This window comes from Pan paniscus, chromosome 14 (genome assembly GCF_029289425.2).
Source record: "Pan paniscus chromosome 14, NHGRI_mPanPan1-v2.0_pri, whole genome shotgun sequence".
Classification (NCBI taxonomy): domain Eukaryota; kingdom Metazoa; phylum Chordata; class Mammalia; order Primates; family Hominidae; genus Pan; species Pan paniscus.
Genome location: NC_073263.2, coordinates 13,723,928 through 13,745,077, shown reverse-complemented (window position 1 = coordinate 13,745,077; position 21,150 = coordinate 13,723,928).

The following is a 21,150-nucleotide window of genomic DNA, read 5'->3' as shown; positions in this document are numbered from 1 at the left end:
ATACGTACAATATGTGAAATATATTTACTGTACTTTTTGATATTTTATGTACAGTAGATAATATAAACTTACTGTAATTTTTTATATGTTATTTACAGTATGTAAAATGTATTTGGTGTAATTTTACTTAGTATTATATGTACAATATATGAAATATATTTACTGTACTTTTTGATATTTTATGTACAGAATATAATATATATTTGGTGTACTTTAATATTTTATGTAAATTATATAATATATATTTGGTGTAGTGTTTCATATTTTACATAGAGTGTAATATATATTTACTGTCCTTTTTGGTATTTTATTTAGAGTGTATAATATACATTTGGTGTAATTTTTGATATTTTATGAACAGTATATTAAATATAATTACTGAAGATTTTGATAGTTTATTTACAGTATATATAACACATATTTGGTGTACTTTTTCATATTTTATGTACAGTAGATAATATATACTTACTGTAATTTTTTATATTTTATTTACAGTATGTAAAATGGATTTGTTGTACTTTTAGTTAACGTTATATGTACAATATATGAAATATATTTACTGTACTTTTTGATATTTTATATACAGTAAATAATATGTATTTGGTGTACTTTTGATATTTTATGTAAATTATATAATATATATTTGGTGTAGTTTTTGATATTTTACATAGAGTGTAATATATATTTACTGTCCTTTTTGATATTTTATTTAGAGTGTATAATATACATTTGGTGTAATTTTTGATATTTTATGAACAGTATATTAAATATAATACTGAAGATTTTAATAGTTTATTAACAGTATATATAACACATATTTGGTGTACTTTTTATATTTTATATACAGTAGATAATATATACTTACTGTAATTTTTTATATTTTATTTACAGTATGTAAAATGTATTTGGTGTACTTTTAGTTAATATTATATGTACAGTATATGAAATATATTTACTGTACTTTTTGATATTTTATGTACAGTATATAATATGTATTTGGTGTACTTTTGATATTTTATGAAAATTATATATTATATATTTGGTGTAGTTTTTGATATTTTACATAGTGTGTAATATATATTTTCTGTCCTTTTTGATATTTTATTTAGAGTGTATAATATACATTTGGTGTAATTTTTGATATTTTATGAACAGTATATTAAATATAATTACTGAAGATTTTGATAGTTTATTTACAGTATATATAACACATATTTGGTGTACTTATTGGTATTTTATGTACAGTAGATAATATATACTTACTGTAATATTTTGTATTTTATTTACAGTATGTAAAATGTATTTGGTGTAATTTTAGTTAATATTATATGTCCAATATATGAAATATATTTACTGTACTTTTTGATATATTATGTACAGTAGATAATATATACTTACTGTAGTTTTTCATATTTTATTTACAGTATGTAAAATGTATTTGGTGTAATTTTAGTTAATATTAAATGTACAATATATGAAATATATTTACTGTACTTTTTGATATTTTATGTACAGTATACAATTTATATTTGGTGTACTTTTGATATTTTATGTAAATTATATAATATATATTTGGTGTAGATTTTGATATTTCACATAGAGTGTAATATATATTTACTGTCTTTTTGATATTTTATTTAGAGTGTATAATATACATTTGGTGTAATTATTGGTATTTTATGAACAGTATATTAAATATAATTACTGAAGGTTTTGATAGTTTATTTACAGTATATATAACACATATTTGGTGTACTTTTTGGTATTTTATGTACAGTAGATAATATATACTTACTGTAATTTTTTATATTTTATTTACAGTCTGTAAAATGTATTTGGTGTACATTTAGTTAATATTATATGTACAATATGTGAAATATATTTACTGTACTTTTTGATATTTTATGTACAGCAGATAATATAAACTTACTGTAATTTTTTTATATTTTATTTACAGTATGTAAAATGTATTTGGTGTACTTTTAGTTAATATTATATATACAACATATGAAATATATTTACTGTAGTTTTTGATATTTTATGTACAGTATATAATATATATTTGGTGTACTTTTGATATTTTATGTAAATTATATAATATATACTTGGTTTAGTTTTTGATATTTTACATAGAGTGTAATATATATTTACTGTCCTTTTTGATATTTAATTTAGAGTGTATAATATGTATTTGGTGTAATTTTTGATATTTTATGAACAGTATATTAAATATAATTACTGAAGATTTTGATAGTTTATTTACAGTATATATAACACATATTTGGTGTACTTTTTCATATTTTTTTACAGTAGATAATATATACTTACTGTAATTTTTGATATTTTATTTACAGTATGTAAAATGTATTTGGTGTACATTTAGTTAATATTATATGTACAATATATGAAATATATTTACTGTACTTTTTGATATTTTAAGTACAATATATAATATATATTTGGTGTACTTTTGATATTTAATGTAAATTATATAATATATATTTGGTGTAGTTTTTTATATTTTACATAGAGTGTAATATATATTTACTGTCCTTTTTGATATTTTATTTAGAGTGTATAATATACATTTGGTGTAATTTTTGATATTTTATGAACAGTATATTAAATATAATTACTGAAGATTTTGATAATTTATTTACAGTATATATAACACATATTTGGTGTACTTTTTGATATTTTATGTACAGTAGATTATGTGTACTTACTGTAATATTTGATATTTTATTTACAGTATGTAAAATGTATTTGGTGTATTTTAGTTATTATTATATGTACAATATATGAAATATATTTACTGTACTTTTTGATATTTTATGTACAGTGTATAATATATATTTGGTGTACTTTTGATATTTTATGAAAATTATATAATATATACTTGGTGTAGTTTTTGATATTTTACATAGAGTGTAATATATATTTACTGTCTTTTTGATATTTTATTTAGAGTGTATAATATACATTTGGTGTAATTTTTGGTATTTTATGCACAGTATATTAAATATAATTACTGAAGATTTTGATAGTTTATTTACAGTGTATATAACACATATTTGCTGTACTTTTTGATATTTTATGTACAGTAGATAATATATACGTACTGTAATTTTTTATATTTTATTTACAGTCTGTAAAATGTATTTGGTGTACTTTTAGTTAATATTATATGTACAATATATGAAATATATTTACTGTACTTTTTGATATTTTATGTACAGTATATAATATATATTTGGTGTACTTTTGATATTTTATGTAAGTTACATAATATATATTTGGTGTAGTTTTTGATATTTTACATAGAGTGTAATATATATTTACTGTCCTTTTTGATATTTTATTTAGAGTGTATAATATACATTTGGTGTAATTTTTGATATTTTATGAACAGTATATTAAATATAATTACTGAAGATTTTGATAGTTTATTTACAGTATGTATAACACATATTTGGTGTACTTTTTGATATTTTATGTACAGTAGATAATATATACTTACTGTAATTTTTGATATTTTATTTACAGTCTGTAAAATGTATTTGGTGTACTTTTAGTTAATATTATATGTACAACATGTGAAATATATTTACTGTACTTTTTGATATTTTATGTACAGTAGATAATATAAACTTACTGTAATTTTTTATATTTTATTTACAGTATGTAAAATGTATTTAGTGTACTTTTAGTTAATATTATATGTACAACATATGAAATATATTTACTGTACGTTTTGATATATTTTGTACAGTATATAATATATATTTGGTGTACTTTTGATATTTTATGTAAATTATATAATATATACTTGGTTTAGTTTTTGATATTTTACATAGAGTGTAATATATATTTACTGTCCTTTTTGATATTTAATTTAGAGTGTATAATATACATTTGGTGTAATTTTTGATATTTTATGAACAGTATATTAAATATAATTACTGAAGATTTTGATAGTTTATTTACAGTATATATAACACATATTTGGTGTACTTTTTGATATTTTATGTACAGTAGATTATATATACTTACTGTAATTTTTGATATTTTATTTACAGTATGGAAAATGTTTTTGGTGTACTTTCAGTTATTACTATATGTACAATATATGAAATATATTTACTGTACTTTTTGATATGTTATGTACATTATATAATATATATTTGGTGTACTTTTGATATTTTATGTAAATTATATAATATATACTTTGTGTAGTTTTTGATATTTTACATAGTGTGTAATATATATTTACTGTCTTTTTGATATTTTATTTAGAGTGTATAATATACATTGGGTTTAATTTTTGGTATTTTATGAACAGTATATAAAATATAATTACTGAAGGTTTTGATAGTTTATTTACAGTATATATAACACATATTTGGTGTACTTTTTGATATTTTATGTACAGTATATAATATATATTTGGTGTACTTTTGATATTTTATGTAAATTATAAAATATATACTTGGTGTAGTTTTTCATATTTTACATAGAGTGTAATATATATTTACTGTCCTTTTTGATATTTTATTTAGAGTGTATAATATACATTTGGTGTAATTTTTGATATTTTATGTACAGTATATTAAATATAATTACTGAAGATTTTGATAGTTTATTTACAGTATATATAACACATATTTGGTGTACTTTTTGATATTTTATGTACAGTAGATAATATATACTTAGTGTAATTTTTGATATTTTATTTACAGTATGTAAAATGTATTTGGTGTAGTTTTAGTTAATATTATATGTACAACATATGAAATATATTTACTGTACTTTTTGATATTTTATGTACAGTTTATAATATATATTTGGTGTACTTTTGATATTTTATGTAAACTATATAATATATATTTGGTGTAGTTTTTCAAATTTTACATAGAGTGTAATATATATTTACTGTCCTATTTGATATTTTATTTAGGGTGTATAATATACATTTGGTGTAATTTTTGATATATTATGAACAGTATATTAAATATAACTACTGAAGGTTTTGATAGTTTATTTACAGTATATATAACACATATTTGGCGTACTTTTTGATATTTTATGTACAGTAGATAATATATACTTACTGTAATTTTTGATATTTTATTTACAGTATGTAAAATATATTTGGTGTAGTTTTAGTTAGTATTATATGTACAATATATGGAATATATTTACTGTACTTTTTGATATTTTATGTACAGTATATAATATATATTTGGTGAACTTTTGATATTTTATGTACATTATATAATATATATTTGGTGTAGTTTTTGATATTTTACATAGAGTGTAATATATATTTACTGTCCTTTTTGATATTTTATTAAGAGTGTATAATATACATTTGGTGTAATTTTTGATATTTTATGAACAGTATATTAAATATAATTACTGAATATTTTGATAGTTTATTTACAGTATATATAACACATATTTGGTGTACTTTTTGATATTTTATGTACAGTAGATAATATATACTTACTGTAATTTTTGATATTTTATTTACCGTATGTAAAATGTATTTGGTGTACTTTTAGTTAATATTATATGTACAATATATGAAATATATTTACTGTACTTTTTGATATTTTATGTACAGTATATAATATATATTTGGTGTACTTTTGATATTTTATGTAAATTAAATAATATATATTTGGTGTAGTTTTTGATATTTTACATAGATTGTAATATATATTTACTGTCCTTTATGATATTTTATTTAGAGTGTATAATATACATTTGGTGTAATTTTTGATATTTTATGAACAGTATATTAAATATAATTACTGAATATTTTGATAGTTTATTTACACTATATATAACACATATTTGGTGTACTTTTTGATATTTTATGTACAGTAGATGATATATACTTACTGTAATTTTTGATATTTTATTTACAGTATGTAAAATGTATTTGGTGTAGTTTTAGTTAATATTATATGTACAATATATGAAATATATTTACTGTGCTTTTTGATATTTTATGTACAGTATATAATATATATTTGGTGTACTTTTGATATTTTATGTAAATTATATACTGTATATTTGGTGTAGTTTTTGATATTTTACATAGAGTGTAATATATATTTACTGTCCTTTTTGATATTTTATTTAGAGTGTAGAATATACATTTGGTGTAATTTTTGATATTTTATGTACAGTATATTAAATATAATTACTGAAGATTTTGATAGTTTATTTACAGTATATAAAACACATATTTGGTGTACTTTTTGATATTTTATGTACAGTAGATAATATATACTTACTGTAATTTTTGATATTTTATTTACAGTATGTAAAATGTATTTGGTGTAGTTTTAGTTAATATTATATGTACAATATATGAAATATATTTACTGTACTTTTTGATATTTTATGTAAAGTATGTAATATATATTTGGTGTACTTTTGATATTTTATGAAAATTATAAAATATATATTTGGTGTAGTTTTTGATATTTTACATAGAGTGTAATATATATTTACTGTCCTTTTTGATATTTTATTTAGAGTGTATAATATACATTTGGTGTAATTTTTGATATTTTATGTACAGTATATTAAATATAATTACTGAAGATTTTGATAGTTTATTTACAGTATATATAACACATATTTGGTGTACTTTTTGATATTTTATGTTCAGTAGATAATATATACTTACTGTAATTTTTGATATTTTATTTACAGTATGTAAAATGTATTTGGTGTAGTTTTAGTTAATAGTATATGTACAAAATATGAAATATATTTACTGTACTTTTTGATATTTTATGTACAGTATATAATATATATTTGGTGTACTTTTGATATTTTATGTAAATTATATAATATATACGGTGTAGTTTTTGATATTTTACATAGAGTGTAATATATATTTACTGTCCTTTTTGATATTTTATTTAGAGTGTATAATATACATTTGGTGTAATTATTGATATTTTATGTACAGTATATTAAATATAATTACTGAAGATTTTGATAGTTTATTTACAGTATATATAACACATATTTGGTGTACTTTGTGATATTTTATGTACAGTAGATAATATATACTTACTGTAATTTTTTATATTTTATTTACAGTATGTAAAATGTATTTGGTGTACTTTTAGTTAATATTATATGTACAATATATGAAATATATTTACTGTACTTTTTGATATTTTATGTACAGTATATAATATATATTTGGTGTACTTTTGATATTTTATGTAAATTATATAATATATATTTGGTGTAGATTTTGATATTTTACATAGAGTGTAATATATATATACTGTCCTTTTTTGATATTTTATTTAGAGTGTATAATATACATTTGGTGTAATTTTTGATATTTTATGTACAGTACATTAAATATAATTACTGAAGATTTTGATAGTTTATTTACAGTATATATAACACATATTTGGTGTACTTTTTGATAATTTATGTACAGTAGATAATATATACGTACTGTAATTTTTGATATTTTATTTAGGGTATGTAAAATGTATTTGGTGTACTTTTAGTTAATATTATATGTACAATATATGAAATACATTTACTGTACTTTTTGATATTTTCTGTACAGTATATAATATATATTTGGTGTACTTTTGATATTTTATGTAAATTATATAATATATATTTGGTGTAGTTTTTGATATTTTACATAGAGTGTAATATATATTTACTGTCCTTTTTGATATTTTATTTAGAGTGTATAATATACATTTGGTGTAATTTTTGATATTTTATGTACAGTATATTAAATATAATTACTGAAGATATTGATAGTTTATTTACAGTATATATAACACATATTTGGTGTACTTTTTGATATTTTATGTACATTAGATAATATATACTTACTGTAATTTTTGATATTTTATTTACAGTATGTAAAATGTATTTGGTGTAGTTTTAGTTAGTATTATATGTACAATATATGGAATATATTTACTGTACTTTTTGATATTTTATGTACAGTATATAATATTTATTTGGTGCACTTTTGATATTTTATGTAAATTATATAATATATGTTTGGTGTAGTTTTTGATATTTTACATAGTGTGTAATATATATTTAATGTCCTTTTTGATATTTTATTTAGAGTGTATAATATACATTTGGTGTAATTTTTGATATTTTATGTACAGTATATTAAATATAATTACTGAAATTTTTGATAGTTTATTTACAGTATATATAACACAGATTTGGTGTACTTTTTGATATTTTATGTACAGTAGATAATATATACTTACTGTAATTTTTGATATTTTATTTACAGTATGTAAAATGTATTTCGTGTACTTTTAGTTAATATTACATGTACAATATATGAAATATATTTACTGTACTTTTTGATATTTAATGAAGAGTATATAATATATATTTGGTGTACTTTTGATATTTTATGTAAATTATATAATATATATTTGGTGTAGTTTTTGATATTTTACATAGAGTGTAATATATATTTACTGTCATTTTTGATATTTTATTTAGAGTGTATAATATACATTTGTTGTAATTTTTGATACTTTATGTGCAGTATATTACATATAATTACTGAAGATTTTGTTAGTTTATTTAGAGTATATATAACACATATTTGGTGTACATTTTGATATTTAATGTACAGTAGATAATATATACTTACTGTAATTTTTGATATTTTATTTACAGTATGTAAAATGTATTTGGTGTAGTTTTAGTTAATATTATATGTACAATATATGAAATATATTTAATGTACTTTTTGATATTTTATGTACAGTATATAATATATATTTGGTGTAATTTTGATATTTTATGAAAATTATATAATATATATTTCGTGTAGTTTTTGATATTTTACATAGAGTGTAATATATATTTACTGTCCTTTTTGATATTATATTTAGAGTGTATAATATACATTTGGTGTGATTTTTGATATTTTACGTGCAGTATATTAAATATAATTACTGAAGATTTTGATAGTTTATTTACAGTATATATAACACATATTTGGTGTACTTTTTGATATTTTATGTACAGTAGGTAATATATACTTACTGTAACATTTGATATTTTATTTACAGTATGTAAAATGTATTTGGTGTAGTTTTAGTTAATATTATATGTACAATATATGAAATATATTTACTGTACTTTTTGATATTTTATGTACAGTATATAATATATATTTGGTGTACTTTTGATATTTTATGTAAATTAAATAATATATATTTGGTGTATTTTTTGATATTTTACATAGAGTGTAATATATATTTACTGTCCTTTTTGATATTTTATTTAGAGTGTGTAATATACATTTGGTGTAAATTTTGATATTTTATGAACAGTATATTACATGTAATTACTGAATATTTTGATAGTTTATTTACACTATATATAACACATATTTGGTGTACTATTTGATATTTTATGTACAGTAGATAATATATACTTACTGTAATTTTTGATATTTTATTTACAGTATGTAAAATGTATTTGGTGTAGTTTTAGTTAATATTATATGTAAAATATATGAAGTATATTTACTGTACTTTTTGATAATTTATGTACAGTATATAATATATATTTGGTGTACTTTTGATATTTTATGTAAATTATATAATATATATTTGGTGTAGTTTTTGATATTTTACATACAGTGTAATATATATTTATTGTCCTTATTGATATTTTATTTAGAGTGTATAGTATACATTTGGTGTAATTTTTGATATTTTATGAACAGTATATTAAATATAATTACTGAGGATTTTCATAGTTTATTTACAGTATATATAACACATATTTGGTGTACTTTTTGATATTTTATGTACAGTAGATAATATATACTTACCGTAATTTTTATATTTTATTTACAGTATGTAAAATGTATTTGGTGTACTTTTAGTTAATATTATATGTACAATATATGAAATATATTTACTGTACTATTTGATATTTTATGTACAGTAGATAATATATACTGACTGTAATTTTTGATATTTTATTTACAGTATGTAAAATGTATTTGTTGGACTTTTAATTAATATTATATGTACAGTATATGAAATATATTTACTGTACTTTTTGATATTTTATGTACAGTATATAATATATATTTGGTGTACTTTTGATATTTTATGTAAATTATATAGTATATATTTGGTGTAGTTTTTGAAATTTTACATAGAGTGTAATATATATTTACTGTCATTTTTGATATTTTATTTTGAGTGTATAATGTACATTTGGTGTAATTTTTGATATTTTATGTACAGTATATTAAATATAATTACTGAAGATATTGATAGTTTATTTACAGTATATATAACACATATTTGGTGTACTTTTTGATATTATATGTACAGTAGATAATATATACTTACTGTAATTTTTGATATTTTATTTACAGTATGTAAAATGTATTTGGTGTACTTTTAGTTAATATTATATGTACAATATATGAAATATATTTACTGTACTTTTTGATAATTTATGTACAGTAGATAATATATACTTACTGTAATTTTTGATATTTTATTTACAGTATGTAAAATGTATTTGGTGTACTTTTAGTTAATATTATATGTACAATATATGAAATATATTTACTGTACTATTTGATATTTTATGTACAGTATATAATATATATTTGGTGTACTTTTGATATTTTATGTAAATTATATAATATATATTTGGTGTAGTTTTTGATATTTTACATAGAGTGTAATATATATTTACTGTCCTTTTTTCTATTTTATTTAGAATGTATAACATACATTTGGTGTAATTTTTGTTATTTTATGAACAGTACATTAAATATAATTACTGAAGATTTTGATAGTTTATTTACAGTATATATAACACATATTTGGTGTACTTTTTTATAGTTTAGGTACAGTAGATAATATATACTTACTGTAATTTTTTGTATTTTATTTACAGTATGTAAAACTTACTTGTTGTACTTTTCGGTAATATTATATGTACAATATATGAAATATATTTACTGTACTTCTTGATATTTTATGTACAGTATATAATATATATTTGGGGTACTTTTGATATTTTATGTAAATTTTATAATATATATTTGGTGTAGTTTTTGATATTTTACATAGAGTGTAATATATATTTACTGTCCTTTTTGATATTTTATTTAGAGTGTATAATATACATTTGTTGTAATTTTTGATATTTTATGTACAGTATATTAAATATAATTACTGAAGATTTTGATAGTTTATTTACAGTATATATAACACATATTTGGTGTACTTTTTGATATTTTATGTACAGTAGATAATATATACTTACTCTAATTTTTGATATTTTATTTTCAGTATGTAAAATGTATTTGGTGTAGTTTTAGTTAATATTATATGTACAATATATGAAATATATTTACTGTACTTTTTGATATTTTATGTACAGTATATAATATATATTTGGTGTAAGTTTGATATTTTATATAAATTATATAATATATATTTGGTGTAGTTTTTGATATTTTACATAGAGTGTAATATATATTTACTGTCCTTTTTGATATTTTATTTAGAGTGTATAATATACATTTGGTGTAATTTTTGATATTTTATGTGCAGTATATTAAATATAATTACTGAAGATTTTGATAGTTTATTTACAGTATATATAACACATATTTGGTGTACTTTTTGATATTTTATGTACAGTAGATAATATATACTTACTGTAATTTTTGATATTTTATTTACAGTATGTAAAATGTATTTGGTGTAGTTTTAGTTAATATTATATGTACCATATATGAAATACATTTACTGTACTTTTTGATATTTTATGTACAGTACATAATATATATTTGGTGTACTTTTGATATTTTATGTAAATTAAATAATATATATTTGGTGTAATTTTTGATATTTTACATAGAGTGTAATATATATTTACTGTCCTTTTTGATATTTTATTTAGAGTGTATAATATACATTTGGTGTAATATTTGATATTTTATGAACAGTATATTAAATATAATTACTGAATATTTTGATAGTTTATTTACACTATATATAACACATATTTGGTGTACTTTTTGATATTTTATGTACAGTAGATAATATATACTTACTGTAATTTTTGATATTTTATTTACAGTATGTAAAATGTATCTGGTGTAGTTTTAGTTAATATTATATGTACAATATATGAAATATATTTACTGTACTTTTTGATATTTCATGTACAGTATATAATATATATGGTGTACTTTTGATATTTTATGTAAATTATATACTGTATATTTGGTGTAGTTTTTGATATTTTACATAGAGTGTAATATAAATTTACTGTCCTTTTTGATATTTTATTTAGAGTGTATAATATACATTTGGTGTAATTTTTGATATTTTATGTACAGTATATTAAATATAATTACTGAAGATTTTGATAGTTTATTTACAGTATATATAACTCATATTTGGTGTACTTTTTGATATTTTATGTACGGTAGATAATATATACTTACTGTAATTTTTGATATTTTATTTACAGTCTGTAAAATGTATTTGGTGTAGTTTAATTAATATTATATGTACAATATATGAAATATATTTACTGTACTTTTTGATATTTTATGTACAGTATATAATATATATTTGGTGTACTTTTGATATTTTATGTAAATTATATAATATATATTTGGTGTAGTTTTTGATATTTTACATAGAGTGTAATATATATTTACTGTCCTTTTTGATATTTTACTTAGAGTGTATAATATACATTTGGTGTAATATTTGATATTTTATGTACAGTACATTAAATATAATTACTGAAGATTTTGATAGTTTATTTACAGTATATATAACACATATTTGGTGTACTTTTTGACATTTTGTTTACAGTAGATAATATATACTTACTGTAGATTTTGATATTTTATTTACAGTATATAAAATGCTTTTGGTGTAGTTTTAATTAATATTATATGTACAATATATGAAATATATTTACTGTCCTTTTTATATTTTATGTACATTATATAATATATATTGGTGTACTTTTGATATTTTATGTAAATTATATAATATATATTTGGTGTAGTTTTTGATATTTTACATAGAGTGTAATATATATTTACTGTCCTTTTTGATATTTTATTTAGAGTGTATAATATACATTTGGTGTCATGTTTGATATTTTATGTACAGTATATTAAATATAATTAGTTAAGAATTTGATAGTTTATTTACAGTATATATAACACATATTTGGTGTACTTTTTGATAATTTATGTACAGTAGATAATATATACCTACTGTAATTTTTGATATTTTATTTAGAGTATGTAAAATGTATTTGGTGTACTTTTAGTTAATATTATATGTACAATATATGAAATACATTTACTGTACTTTTTGATATTTTATGTACAGTATATAATATATATTTGGTGTACTTTTGATATTTTATGTAAATTATAAAATATATACTTGGTGTAGTTTTTCATATTTTACATAGAGTGTAATATATATTTACTGTCCTTTTTGATATTTTATTTAGAGTGTATAATATACATTTGGTGTAATTTTTGATATTTTATGTACAGTATATTAAATATAATTACTGAAGATTTTGATAGTTTATTTACAGTATATATAACACATATTTGGTGTACTTTTTGATATTTTATGTACAGTAGATAATATATACTTAGTGTAATTTTTGATATTTTATTTACAGTATGTAAAATGTATTTGGTGTAGTTTTAGTTAATATTATATGTACAACATATGAAATATATTTACTGTACTTTTTGATATTTTATGTACAGTTTATAATATATATTTGGTGTACTTTTGATATTTTATGTAAATTATATAATATATATTTGGTGTAGTTTTTCAAATTTTACATAGAGTGTAATATATATTTACTGTCCTTTTTGATATTTTATTTAGAGTGTATAATATACATTTGGTGTAATTTTTGATATATTATGAACAGTATATTAAATATAATTACTGAAGGTTTTGATAGTTTATTTACAGTATATATAACACATATTTGGCGTACTTTTTGATATTTTATGTACAGTAGATAATATATACTTACTGTAATTTTTGATATTTTATTTACAGTATGTAAAATATATTTGGTGAAGTTTTAGTTAGTATTATATGTACAATATATGGAATATATTTACCGTACTTTTTGATATTTTATGTACAGTATATAATATATATTTGGTGAACATTTGATATTTTATGTAAATTATATAATATATATTTGGTGTATTTTTTGATATTTTACATAGAGTGTAATATATATTTACTGTACTTTTTGATATTTTATTAAGAGTGTATAATATACATTTGGTGTAATTTTTGATATTTTATGAACAGTATATTAAATATAATTACTGAATATTTTGATAGTGTATTTACAGTATATATAACACATATTTGGTGTACTTTTTGATATTTTATGTACAGTAGATAATATATACTTACTGTAATTTTTGATATTTTATTTACCGTATGTAAAATGTATTTGGTGTACTTTTAGTTAATATTATATGTACAATATATGAAATATATTTACTGTACTTTTTGATATTTTATGTACAGTATATAATATATATTTGGTGTACTTTTGATATTTTATGTAAATTAAATAATATATATTTGGTGTAGTTTTTGATATTTTACATAGATTGTAATATATATTTACTGTCCTTTATGATATTTTATTTAGAGTGTATAATATACATTTGGTGTAATTTTTGATATTTTATGAACAGTATATTAAATATAATTACTGAATATTTTGATAGTTTATTTACACTATATATAACACATATTTGGTGTACTTTTTGATATTTTATGTACAGTAGATGATATATACTTACTGTAATTTTTGATATTTTATTTACAGTATGTAAAATGTATTTGGTGTAGTTTTAGTTAATATTATATGTACAATATATGAAATATATTTACTGTACTTTTTGATATTTTATGTACAGTATATAATATATATTTGGTGTACTTTTGATATTTTATGTAAATTCTATACTGTATATTTGGTGTAGTTTTTGATATTTTACATAGAGTGTAATATATATTTACTGTCCTTTTTGATATTTTATTTAGAGTGTAGAATATACATTTGGTGTAATTTTTGATATTTTATGTACAGTATATTAAATATAATTACTGAAGATTTTGATAGTTTATTTACAGTATATAAAACACATATTTGGTGTACTTTTTGATATTTTATGTACAGTAGATAATATATACTTACTGTAATTTTTGATATTTTATTTACAGTATGTAAAATGTATTTGGTGTAGTTTTAGTTAATATTATATGTACAATATATGAAATATATTTACTGTACTTTTTGATATTTTATGTAAAGTATATAATATATATTTGGTGTACTTTTGATATTTTATGTAAATTATAAAATATATATTTGGTGTAGTTTTTGATATTTTACATAGAGTGTAATATATATTTACTGTCCTTTTTGATATTTTATTTAGAGTGTATAATATACATTTGGTGTAATTTTTGATATTTTATGTACAGTATATTAAATATAATTACTGAAGATTTTGATAGTTTATTTACAGTATATATAACACATATTTGGTGTACTTTTTGATATTTTATGTTCAGTAGATAATATATACTTACTGTAATTTTTGATATTTTATTTACAGTATGTAAAATGTATTTGGTGTAGTTTTAGTTAATAGTATATGTACAAAATATGAAATATATTTACTGTACATTTTGATATTTTATGTACAGTATATAATATATATTTGGTGTACTTTTGATATTTTATGTAAATTATATAATATATACGGTGTAGTTTTTGATATTTTACATAGAGTGTAATATATATTTACTGTCCTTTTTGATATTTTATTTAGAGTGTATAATATACATTTGGTGTAATTATTGATATTTTATGTACAGTATATTAAATATAATTACTGAAGATTTTGATAGTTTATTTACAGTATATATAACACATATTTGGTGTACTTTGTGATATTTTATGTACAGTAGATAATATATACTTACTGTAATTTTTTATATTTTATTTACAGTATGTAAAATGTATTTGGTGTACTTTTAGTTAATATTATATGTACAATATATGAAATATATTTACTGTACTTTTTGATATTTTATGTACAGTATATAATATATATTTGGTGTACTTTTGATATTTTATGTAAATTATATAATATATATTTGGTGTAGATTTTGATATTTTACATAGAGTGTAATATATATATACTGTCCTTTTTTGATATTTTATTTAGAGTGTATAATATACATTTGGTGTAATTTTTGATATTTTATGTACAGTACATTAAATATAATTACTGAAGATTTTGATAGTTTATTTACAGTATATATAACACATATTTGGTGTACTTTTTGATAATTTATGTACAGTAGATAATATATACGTACTGTAATTTTTGATATTTTATTTAGAGTATGTAAAATGTATTTGGTGTACTTTTAGTTAATATTATATGTACAATATATGAAATGCATTTACTGTACTTTTTGATATTTTATGTACAGTATATAATATATATTTGGTGTACTTTTGATATTTTATGTAAATTATATAATATATATTTGGTGTAGTTTTTGATATTTTACATAGAGTGTAATATATATTTACTGTCCTTTTTGATATTTTATTTAGAGTGTATAATATACATTTGGTGTAATTTTTGATATTTTATGTACAGTATATTAAATATAATTACTGAAGATATTGATAGTTTATTTACAGTATATATAACACATATTTGGTGTACTTTTTGATATTTTATGTACATTAGATAATATATACTTACTGTAATTTTTGATATTTTATTTACAGTATGTAAAATGTATTTGGTGTAGTTTTAGTTAGTATTATATGTACAATATATGGAATATATTTACTGTACTTTTTGATATTTTATGTACAGTATATAATATATATTTGGTGCACTTTTGATATTTTATGTAAATTATATAATATATGTTTGGTGTAGTTTTTGATATTTTACATAGAGTGTAATATATATTTACTGTCCTTTTTGATATTTTATTTAGAGTGTATAATATACATTTGGTGTAATTTTTGATATTTTATGTACAGTATATTAAATATAATTACTGAAGATTTTGATAGTTTATTTACAGTATATATAACACAGATTTGGTGTACTTTTTGATATTTTATGTACAGTAGATAATATATACTTACTGTAATTTTTGATATTTTATTTACAGTATGTAAAATGTATTTCGTGTACTTTTAGTTAATATTACATGTACAATATATGAAATATATTTACTGTACTTTTTGATATTTAATGAAGAGTATATAATATATATTTGGTGTACTTTTGATATTTTATGTAAATTATATAATATATATTTGGTGTAGTTTTTGATATTTTACATAGAGTGTAATATATATTTACTGTCATTTTTGATATTTTATTTAGAGTGTATAATATACATTTGTTGTAATTTTTGATATTTTATGTACCGTATATTAAATATAATTACTGAAGGTTTTGATAGTTTATTTACACTATATATAACACATATTTTGTGTACATTTTGATATTTTGTGTACAGTAGATAATATATACTTACTGAAATTTTTGATGTTTTATTTACAGTATGTAAAATGTATTTGGTGTAGTTTTAGTTAATATTATATGTACAATATATGAAATATATTTACTGTACTTTTTGATATTTTATGTACAGTATGTAATATATATTTGGTGTACTTTTGATATTTTATGTAAATTATATAATATATATTTGGTGTAGTTTTTGATATTTTACATAGAGTGTAATATATATTTACTGTCCTTTTTGATATTTTATTTAGAGTGTATAATATACATTTGGTGTAATTTTTGATATTTTATGTGCAGTATATTAAATATAATTACTGAAGATTTTGATAGTTTATTTACAGTATATATAACACATATTTTGTGTACTTTTTGATATTTTATGTACAGTAGATAATATATACTTACTGTAACTTTTGATATTTTATTTACAGTATGTAAGATGTATTTGGTGTAGTTTTACTTAATATTATATGTACAACATATGAAATATATTTACTGTACTTTTTGATATTTTATGTACAGTACGTAATATATATTTGGTGTACTTTTGATATTTTATGTAAATTAAATAATATATATTTGGTGTAGTTTTTGATATTTTACATACATTGCAATATATATTTACTGTCCTTTATGATATTTATTTAGAGTGTAGAATATACATTTGGTGTAATTTTTGATATTTTATGTACAGTATATTAAATATAATTACTGAAGATTTTGATAGTTTATTTACAGTATATATAACACATATTTGGTGTACTTTTTGATATTTTATGTTCAGTAGATAATATATACTTACTGTAATTTTTGATATTTTATTTACAGTATGTAAAATGTATTTGGTGTAGTTTTAGTTAATAGTATATGTACAAAATATGAAATATATTTACTGTACTTTTTGATATTTTATGTACAGTATATAATATATATTTGGTGTACTTTTGATATTTTATGTAAATTATATAATATATACGGTGTAGTTTTTGATATTTTACATAGAGTGTAATATATATTTACTGTCCTTTTTGATATTTTATTTAGAGTGTATAATATACATTTGGTGTAATTATTGATATTTTATGTACAGTATATTAAATATAATTACTGAAGATTTTGATAGTTTATTTACAGTATATATAACACATATTTGGTGTACTTTGTGATATTTTATGTACAGTAGATAATATATACTTACTGTAATTTTTTATATTTTATTTACAGTATGTAAAATGTATTTGGTGTACTTTTAGTTAATATTATATGTACAACATATGAAATATATTTACTGTACTTTTTGATATTTTATGTACAGTTTATAATATATATTTGGTGTACTTTTGATATTTTATGTAAATTATATAATATATATTTGGTGTAGTTTTTCAAATTTTACATAGAGTGTAATATATATTTACTGTCCTTTTTGATATTTTATTTAGAGTGTATAATATACATTTGGTGTAATTTTTGATATATTATGAACAGTATATTAAATATAATTACTGAAGGTTTTGATAGTTTATTTACAGTATATATAACACATATTTGGCGTACTTTTTGATATTTTATGTACAGTAGATAATATATACTTACTGTAATTTTTGATATTTTATTTACAGTATGTAAAATATATTTGGTGTAGTTTTAGTTAGTATTATATGTACAATATATGGAATATATTTACCGTACTTTTTGATATTTTATGTACAGTATATAATATATATTTGGTGAACATTTGATATTTTATGTAAATTATATAATATATATTTGGTGTAGTTTTTGATATTTTACATAGAGTGTAATATATATTTACTGTCCTTTTTGATATTTTATTAAGAGTGTATAATATACATTTGGTGTAATTTTTGATATTTTATGAACAGTATATTAAATATAATTACTGAATATTTTGATAGTGTATTTACAGTATATATAACACATATTTGGTGTACTTTTTGATATTTTATGTACAGTAGATAATATATACTTACTGTAATTTTTGATATTTTATTTACCGTATGTAAAATGTATTTGGTGTACTTTTAGTTAATATTATATGTACAATATATGAAATATATTTACTGTACTTTTTGATATTTTATGTACAGTATATAATATATATTTGGTGTACTTTTGATATTTTATGTAAATTAAATAATATATATTTGGTGTAGTTTTTGATATTTTACATAGATTGTAATATATATTTACTGTCCTTTATGATATTTTATTTAGAGTGTATAATATACATTTGGTGTAATTTTTGATATTTTATGAACAGTATATTAAATATAATTACTGAATATTTTGATAGTTTATTTACACTATATATAACACATATTTGGTGTACTTTTTGATATTTTATGTACAGTAGATGATATATACTTACTGTAATTTTTGATATTTTATTTACAGTATGTAAAATGTATTTGGTGTAGTTTTAGTTAATATTATATGTACAATATATGAAATATATTTACTGTACTTTTTGATATTTTATGTACAGTATATAATATATATTTGGTGTACTTTTGATATTTTATGTAAATTCTATACTGTATATTTGGTGTAGTTTTTGATATTTTACATAGAGTGTAATATATATTTACTGTCCTTTTTGATATTTTATTTAGAGTGTAGAATATACATTTGGTGTAATTTTTGATATTTTATGTACAGTATATTAAATATAATTACTGAAGATTTTGATAGTTTATTTACAGTATATAAAACACATATTTGGTGTACTTTTTGATATTTTATGTACAGTAGATAATATATACTTACTGTAATTTTTGATATTTTATTTACAGTATGTAAAATGTATTTGGTGTAGTTTTAGTTAATATTATATGTACAATATATGAAATATATTTACTGTACTTTTTGATATTTTATGTAAAGTATATAATATATATTTGGTGTACTTTTGATATTTTATGTAAATTATAAAATATATATTTGGTGTAGTTTTTGATATTTTACATAGAGTGTAATATATATTTACTGTCATTTTTGATATTTTATTTAGAGTGTATAATATACATTTGGTGTAATTTTTGATATTTTATGTACAGTATATTAAATATAATTACTGAAGATTTTGATAGTTTATTTACAGTATATATAACACATATTTGGTGTACTTTTTGATATTTTATGTTCAGTAGATAATATATACTTACTGTAATTTTTGATATTTTATTTACAGTATGTAAAATGTATTTGGTGTAGTTTTAGTTAATAGTATATGTACAAAATATGAAATATATTTACTGTACTTTTTGATATTTTATGTACAGTATATAATATATATTTGGTGTACTTTTGATATTTTATGTAAATTATATAATATATACGGTGTAGTTTTTGATATTTTACATAGAGTGTAATATATATTTACTGTCCTTTTTGATATTTTATTTAGAGTGTATAATATACAT